General features: G+C 56.3%; 1 protein-coding gene across 2 annotated transcripts in view; it reads right to left on the minus strand.

Annotated features, from left to right (window-relative positions):
• HAS3 (hyaluronan synthase 3) overlaps positions 1-7,883 on the minus strand; it is a 118,653-nt gene extending 110,770 nt beyond the window's left edge. The window contains exon 1 of one of the 2 annotated variants that reach the window (XM_069635540.1): positions 7,856-7,883. The gene's annotated coding sequence lies outside the window, so the exon portion shown is untranslated. Of the gene's footprint in view, positions 1-7,555 lie in introns of both variants that reach the window. The other variant, XM_069635539.1, reaches the window with a different exon arrangement.
• Between the last annotated feature and the right edge of the window lie 1,163 nt (positions 7,884-9,046).

Consider the following 9,046-nt stretch of genomic DNA (forward strand, 5'->3'; position numbering starts at 1 on the left):
CTTGGAATAGGGCGGTAATTCCCCTTTCCACCAAGGCGGTGCCAGTATTTTACCGGCATGAACCATGGCGCTGATACCGCCATGGTTCACTGCCATCCGTGTAATGAGGCCATTGGTGTGTTTTTGGTACAGCCACAGTATGAAGTGCCACAACCGTGGAGAGGGCTCTACCACTGCAGCGAGGCTGCCCCGATGGCACTCCATGTTGCTTAGAACTTTGTGTGGTGCCATTTTCTTGCTTATTGCAACGGTACAGATTAAACTAAACTTAACCTTAAATGTTGTCTTTGCTCACAAGCAACAGTAAGTCCTCTGCGTCCTACGCGTGTCAGGAAGTCCACTTGTCACCAGTGTGTGACCTTTTGTAGCGCACGCCTCGCAGGTGGGAAGGATAGCTGAAGGGGACTGCTCTGTTCTGTAAACCAGACTACACTGAGCAGCCAGGGTTCGGTACCCAGTCCCGGTGCCGCGCTTCGAGGCTGGAGTCTGGCATGAAGCACAATATAAGAAACCAATGTAATCTTTAATTATTTACCAGGAGCTTCGTACATATTGGCAAGGCTTATCTAAATAGAAAAATGTGGGCTGGGTATCATATGCAAATGAAAGCCCCCTAAGTGACACGAATGGGCGAGTCAGCAGAATCGCCGCTGCATGTTCATGACTTGTGGGAGAGCTGGGTCATGCAGTTCAGTGGTTTTATGAATTCTGAAAGGGCCGATAATAATTAGCAGCGAGAGGAATCCGGCATGAAGCGCCACGTAAAAACGTGATATTATTTCTATTTGTTCCGAACTGACCCAACGCAAGGCAGAGATCCCACTGTGATCGGCGGCTGGGCAGCAGTGTCTCCCTGCCCCTACCCCTCTCTCTCTCTCTCTCTCTCTCTCTCTCTCTCTCCTCTTTGGTAAAACAATAAAGGTGATGGCTGGAAGGTTTGGAGTGAATACCAACCTTTGGCATTGCTCTGGGCAACCCTACCCTCCAGACCATCGTTCTTCGCCTGCCAAGCCATTACAAAAGGGGAAGGACCATATGCAAATCAGGCTTGGTTCAACCCCAAAACGGGCAGTCCACCCCGAATCGCTTGGTCACATCCCTTCTGCACGAGACCACAAGCATCCCCAGACCTGGGCCTCATCAGTGAGGCATAGCTTGGGTCTCTGGGTCCAGCAGGCACAGGACCCACGTCTCGTCATACCCGTCCCATTCGGGGTGACTTACACAAAACAAATGTTTGTTTTGCTGACCCGGGGCACTGCTGCCACTAAGGCTGGTCCTATTCCTACGCCTATGGAATTTCTGGGCAAAGGCGGGTTGGCACAAAGGTTTGGTCTGCAGACTCTCGTTTGGTGCTGATTAGAGAGGGTTCAGCTGGCTATCCAAGCCAAAGAGGTCAGGGCGACCTTGGAAGCAGATCTGGGCGTGAGTGTCTTCTCCTGCTTGACTGCACATTGAACCGTGCCTGAGACCATGTCCCAGAGCAATTTCTCCAAAGGATTCGACCACAACACTGCTGAAAGAGGCGCCTGGTGATCCAATTTAGGGTCAGGTCCACTGGCAACACGTGGCAACCTGGGACCATGTACCGGGTCTTGCCCTATAAGCTGGCAGAAACCCACATGATAGTAGAGGCAAGGTCAATCTAGCCCTAGCTGTTATTACCCCAACTTATCCCACATCAAGATAACCCAGAATATTAGCGGAAATTCGCTGTTTGTACACAAGTACCATGTATCGCTGCACCAACTGAGCTGTGATTATAACCTAGAAGAATACCAACATAACTATTGGAGTAAACGTTTGGTGCACATGTTTCGACATCAAGCTAGAGCTAGCTGTTGGTTTGCCCTCTTTGACCTAATTGTTTGGAACTCAAGGTAGCTCTTTTTTTATAACAAAAGGACAGTGATGGCTGTTTGTAAAAACAAAGAGGTGCTGGCTGGGAGGTTTACAATGAATCTTAACCTCTGGCATTGCTCTGGGCGACCCTCCAGACCATTGTTCTTCACCTGCCAAGCCATTACAGAAGGGGAAAGACCTATTTGTATGCAAAGTCTACCATAATGTGAGTACAGCGTATGCGCTCCAACTGTTAGTACGCCCAGTTCTCCCTAGTGGTTACTCAGCTGTAAGCACACAGAGGTTGCCATCAAGGTTAGTAAATCTGGTGGTTGAATGCGAATGTGAGTACGCCAAGTTATCCCTTAACTCCTAGTGCTCAAAGTCACCCTAGCCATTTGCAAATCGAATCGCTTATGAACATTCCAATGGTGTATTACGCTTAACTGTTGGTACCACAAGTTTGCTCAACTGTTACTACATCAAGTTAGAACCCAGGGCCCCTCCCAGCACCAGAAAGCCTTAGGGTGAACGTGCGTGCCAGAAATGCAGCCAACATAAACATATGGTAAATCAGCTGGTGGCAACTAGAGGGAAATACTCCATTGAGGGATTCAGAGTCACATTTGATAGCCAATGAGAATTAAGCACGTCTTGTCTATGATTTCAATGTGAACCCCGAGATGGAATGTTTCCACTTGGTTGATAGTCACCCATTTACAATTTTATTTTGTATATGGGTGTTGCTCAGTTTCTGGCGTGTGTTTAAAGAAAGGCAGGGTCCTTTACTCTAACAGCATACTCTTTTTTTTTTCCCAGCCTGAACAGCTGGAGACAGGCTCTGAGCTGCAGTTAGGAGTTGTTGAAGGGAGAGTGAGGAAAGTGCCAACACCAGTTTTGTTCCTGGGCATCACAGAAGGTATGTGTGGGACATCACTGCAGTGAAATATGACATCATAGCGGGTAGTTGTGGATTGTTGAACGCTGCGTGTTTGCTAAATGGGCTCAATGAAAACCATATACAACAACATATTAGTACACAAAGTGTTCCTTGACTGAGATGATACTGAGTTGACTTGAAATGTTATTTCATCAAATTGTGGAACACGCTTACTATTCAGACTGAGACGCGGGTAACATATTTATTGGTTTAATGGGGTCATCAGTGTGTGCATTGATCATCAGGGTCCGGAAGGCAGGTCATCACTCTTTGATGTTCGAGGGCACCACGGGAAATGACATTTCCAGAAGCTGGCATGAATAAGCCTAGAGACAAATAACTTTGCGACGTGCAATATACTCTATTTATATATATATAGCAAAACACGAGGTGAGGCTTTTTTTTACTAGCATAAACTGTGAAATGAATCACTTCCAGGGACCCCCCATAAACCACAGGGCTCATTACGAGTTTAGCAGTGCGAGGGGGGCAGAGGGGGGGAGTGGAGGCAATACTGTTTACCTCAATTTTTCCTGCACCGCCAAACTACAAGTTTGCTGGTATTACCTCCAGCAGTAATACATCTTCAAGCTGGCGGTAACTCCTCCACTTTACCTAAAAAAAATCCCTGGTATTGTCATCTGGTAATATCGCCAAAAATCCCCAGTGGAGTCCTATGGGCATTAAATGGGGATGAACAGCGGTAAACCACCACTTGTACTCAGGTGGTATTACCGCCAGAGGTAATTCCCCTGGTAGTAATACCACCAGACCAAGTGACAGTATCAGTAATTCTGTTTGCCAGCATGGACCCTATTTAGAGTTCAGTGGATTGCAAAATCTGACGGTTTGCGACGACGAAATCAACCACATTTCAATTTAGCACGAGGCAAGGTTTACTGGGAGTCCGCCCGTGGCAAGATGGCGGAAAATCCGCCAGCCTCCATGCGGGGCAATAGGGACTAGTGGTGGGTTTTCTGCCAGCTCTGCGCGGGCTGATTACTGGTGTACCGCTGGTGTCGGCTCCGGCGTCGGAAAAGCTGCAGATTTGACAGTCGCTGAACCCCAAATTAGGCTCACTGCGAGGCAGTGGCTTGGCCCAGCGTCATGCACTTTGCTTGTGGTGAAACAGAGATTTGCCGTTCAAGCATTTGACAAAATACCCTCCCACCTTTCGGTCACAGAAACCTGTGTCACGGTTAGGGTTTCAGGAGCTGAAATAACACTTGGTTGTAAGGCGAAGCCTTGAAACGTGCACACGCCGTTATAGTGTTATAGTAATGCGTGGGGAGTAAAACGAGGGGCGGGTTTTACATCCTGAATGGAAGATTACGGCGGCATCCGGCTGACGCAGTGCGGGCGCCTGAAGAGGCCACTTCACCGAACCCAGCCGCTGTGATGCCACAGGAAAGCGGAGGGGGGGGGGGGCTCCGTGCGCTGATGGGGGGCGGCTTCCATCCTTTGGTGAGGGAGTCGGGGCTTTCCCGCACCGGACAGAGCGTGTGCAGCACACACAGGCCAGCCAATCGGGACAGTCCTGCCGGCCGCCCTTATCGCCCCCCCCCCATCGCCCCAACTTGCATCTGCTACATGTCTCTGCTATTTCAGAGCAATGACCCGATGCGTACCATGTTACATGTATGGGTCTTATATAGCGACGTTTGCCTTTCACATGGCCTCTTGGCGCTTAGAGGCCTGCAAGCGATGTGCAGAGTGGGCTGGGGTGGGGAGTTTGTAGGGGGAGAGCGCAGAGAGCAAGGTAGGCGGTGCCTTTCAGCGTGTATTTTTATTTATAATTTAATGCGAAATCCACACGAAAGAGTTGAATGAATGAGCAAGCACGCCGCGGTCACGTGGACAGAAGTCCGTGGCTGACAGAATGTGCTGGAAAGACCCTGGCAGGCCGGCTTCTCCGGAGCTCGGCTAAGCGCGACGTTTAAGAAGCTAAAAAAAGATGCTCTGGCCTGGGCCAGTTCGGTAAACTTCCCCACCCAAGCGCAAACAGACGACTGGCTGGCACACGCTGGCAGTGCCCCGGGGCGCCGACCAACCTAGGCGTGTGCCGGCTGCCGGGGAGTTGAGAGGTGGGAACACGTGGCGTCAGCATTTCCACGGGGCGACAGGGCCGGGAAGGAAACACACCCACTTTCTACGGATTACAGGGTGCTTATTTATTTATTTATTGTGCTTTTGACAGACGCCTATACAACAGGATGGTGTTTCCGGGCACCACAAGAGAAAGTGGGGAGGGGACAGGCGAGTAAATAGCAGTGGCAAAAAACGGTAAACAGTCGCACTGGGCCTTGTGACATTCAGACGTGCAAGTGCAGTGAAGAGAAGTCCAGGAGGGAGGGGGAGGGGTAGAGGGAGAGCCAGGTATGGCTAAGTGCTGCTGGGACCCCAGGAAGGAAGGGCCAGGGGGTCCAGGCGGGAGACCACAGGCTGAGTGCTTGGTCACACGAATCCCAAGGGTGGGATGCTCAGCTGCCAGGCAGGGCGCCCGCCAAGGCAGTGCTGAGGTGGCGTAGGATGCCAGTGTTGACTGGGTAGAGGGCCCGGTAACCTGTAAGACTCACGAAGGGCCACCAGTCTCAGCGGCAACGGGGTCATTAGCAGGGAATGGAAAGAGGGAAAGATGTCCAGAAAAGCAGAGTCCTGCTCAAGTCTGAGAGGGACAGGGAGGCTGTTCCAAAGATGCCCACCCTCGCCGGTGGCACCAACGGAGGAGAAAGGAGCTCACAGGCGCGAGCCCCCGTGGGGCCGCCCTGGGCCCACGAAGCCAGCGCTGGACAAAAGGAGGGGATGGGCAGCGCCTCTTACCAATTGGCCAGACCTTCTTCTGGGCCACTTGAGCAGACCTAAATGGGTACATATTGTGGGTGTGTGGGCATCTCCAAGACTCCCCTAGGGGGGCGGATTTGCTTCAGTGCTAACTCCGTGCAAAGGCTGGAAGGGCGCTGAGGTGAGTACCACAGCACTAGGAGTGGGTGCACCTGCACCCCCAGTCAGCACATCTGCATTATTTAGCCGGGAGCATGGCGAGGGGGGGGCGGGGGTGGCTCTCAATCAGTACACATTCTCACGGGAGGTGCCCTCCCTCAGCCCTCCCCCAGGGCATTATCGGTGGGTACAGGTCCACAGTAACGCTTCAGACATTAAAACTTGTCAGTACCCCTTTGGTTATATTTAATGCTCATTGCCCCCCCCGCCCCCTCTCTTCCAGTTAGAACCAATCCTCAGTGTAAGTACCCTCCCTCCCCCCACACCTCTGTCAGTGCCCACAGAGCCAATCCCCAGATTCCCTCCGGCAGTATCCGGCTCTCGGTGCCCCGATGCCAGTGCCAGGCATTAGCACTTCTGGAACAGGCCCGGTCCTCAGTTACACTCCGTCAGGTCAGTGCCGCCCCCGAGGGCCTTCAGTCGGTGCCTGACCTCAGTGCCCCCTAGGTCACGTCCTGCACCACCGGCACTGGGCGCCGTATTCCTCAAGTGTACCAGTCAACCTGACACCTCGACCCCCATCTGCCCACTCCAGCCCTCAGCCCCCCCACCCCCCCGACCCCCATAGTACTATAAACACACCCTTCCCATGCCTCTCTGTATATTGCCCTCACATGGCTCCGTGCGCCCCCACCCTCCCGATCACGAACCAGAGCCCGCCCGGTAGGTAGCAGTGCCCACATCAGTGGGTACTCTAGAATTCCTCGGTGCCCAGGAGTGCGGGCCAACCCGGCGTAAAGCCGCGGGTACTACTAGCTCCCACAGACCCCGGGTCTCACCACTCTGCAATTACCAGCCCTCACTTAGTGCCAGCCATCGAGCTCACAATGACACTTAGTCGGTGCCAGTCACCAGTGGCCCTTGCTCAGTAGGGTTGTCGAATGCCCCTCAGCCATTACAAGTCTCCTGTGCACACTGTCATTTCAGCTCCGCCCGGGTCACCCACAGCCAGTTTCAGAATTCAAAGCACCCCCCCCCCCAATACCAGTCACCACCGGCATCACCCCGTGCAGCAATAATCTTCAGTCCCGCTCATCGTCAGCACCAGTCCTCGCTGCCCCTCCACAGCACCATACACTACTGCTCCCCACACAGCACCAGGAACCACTGCCCCCCGTCAATCCTCACTGCCCCTCCACAGCACCAGACACCACTGCCCCCCACACAGCACCAGTCCTCACTGCCCCACCCGTCAGTCCTCACTGCCCCTCCACAGCACCAGTCCTCGCTGCCCCTCCACAGCACCATACACTACTGCTCCCCACACAGCACCAGGAACCACTGCCCCCCACACAGCACCAGTCCTCGCTGCCCCTCCACAGCACAAGGCACCACTGCCCCCCACACAGCACCAGTCCTCACTGCCCCCATCTGTCCTCACTGCCCCTCCACAGCACCAGGCACCACTGCCCCCCACACAGCACCAGTCCTCACTGCCCCCGTCAGTCCTCACTGCCCCTCCACAGCACCAGACACCACTGCCGCCCCACAGAGCACCTGTCCTCACTGCCCCTCCACAGCAAACACTACTTCCCCCCATACAGTACCAGGGACCACTGCCCCCCACAGAGCACCAGAGACCACTGCCCCCCCACACAGCACCAGACACCACTGCACCCAACCACCCCCACACACATATACCACAGCACCAGTCCTCGGTGCCCCGCCCCGTCAGTCCTCGCTGCCCCTCCACAGCACCAGATACCACTGCCCCCCACAGACACCCCACAGCACCAGTCCTCGGTCGGTGCCCTCTGCCCGGCCTGTACTCACTGTAGCTCAGCCCCAGGCTGCCCGTCGGTAGTTTGGGCGCCGCTCCGGGCCCCTGCGTCCCAGTGCCAGGTGCCTCCTGCCCGGCGTCAGGCCCTCGCCGCCGGATCTCCCGGCACCGGGTGCCTTATGTTGAGTCCATGCTCCCGGGCGCCAGTCTCCTCAGCAGGGCGCCCTCTCTCCCACGGGGCGCATTGCCATCCGCGCCCGCATTCCTGCACTTCTGCCGCCTGGACCCGGCACCTCTGGGCTCCCTCCTGCAGGTTTCCCTCTCCCCACCCGTCCGGCACCTGCGCCCCTCACCTCTTCTCCTGCGCCTCTCTCTGCACTCCCCACCTCGCCGCTCTCCCGTCTTTCATCCTTCTCACCTCTCCTCCCTCCGCCTCCTTCTCTTCCCAAGGTACCCACCCCCCGCCTCCTTGCCCCCCTCGCTCTCTCGCAACCTTCCCCGACCCCCCTTCCGGTGCCCTGTCTCACCGTCACCTGGAGAGGGCTCAGGGCAGTGGGGTGTCATAAGCTACGAGTCAAAGCTAGCCCGTGACCCCCCATGGTGTCCTGCACCCCCTTCTCCTCGTGCGAGAGGGTAGGACCGGCAAGAATGGTTTTCCCCCTGGCTTAAGGGGGGCGGTAGCAGAGCCTTTCCCGTATATTACCCCGCACCCTCCTCTACCTCGTCATTTACCCCTCGGGCAACTTTCTGCGGGAACCGCCTGCCCTGAGACCCGGAGGGGCGAGTAGTCACCACCGTGGGGGCGGTGCCAGCTCTCCTTCCAGCAGCAGATGCCACTCTGCCAACACGTGTGAAGTGGCATGCCGGTTTAAAGGGACTGCATGCCGCACAGAGCCAGAGCGGCCCCGCCCCCCACACACACGGAGAGCCGAGTGGCTTCTGCGCCCACGTGCAGTAGTGGAGCCGCTCACCCCCCCCCCCTTACAGCCCCCCTCCCAGCGCTTTCTTTACCCCTTTGCTGGCACATGCACGGAGCTGCAGTGGGGTGCACGCTGGGGTGCGGGTGCACGCTGGGGTGCAGCTGCACCGGCTCCTGCACCAATGCTCCGTGCGCCTGCACAGACCCCCAGCCCGGGCATCCACCAGGAGCGTCCGGAAAACTCCCCTCGAGTGGAGCCCCGAGTCTCCGTCACCTTGTGCTGCCTGCGGTTTATCTACCCGCCTCGGCACTCGCCGCCCGCCGTCCAGGCGCCCAACCCCCCCGCCCCCCCCCCCGCTCGCCAGCCCACTGCACACCCCGCTCTCCCCGCATCCGTCTCGGGGACCCCCGAGCACTGCAGTCACCCGGGAGGCGCTCTCTCTGGCACAGCCCCACCTGCACCCCTGGCCCCGGGGCAGAGAGAGCGACGCCGGGGAACCCAGGCGGCCCCGCCGTCTCTGCAGCCGCGCGGGAGATCAGCAGCGCATCCTCCTGCGCTGCGCCTGGTCTGCAGCATGGGGGTGTCCCCACACTGCCCCTTCCGGGGGACACCGCCGCCGTAGGC

This window comes from Ambystoma mexicanum, chromosome 1q (assembly GCF_040938575.1).
Source record: "Ambystoma mexicanum isolate Mex_15411 chromosome 1q, UKY_AmexF1_1, whole genome shotgun sequence".
Classification (NCBI taxonomy): Eukaryota; Metazoa; Chordata; class Amphibia; order Caudata; family Ambystomatidae; genus Ambystoma; species Ambystoma mexicanum.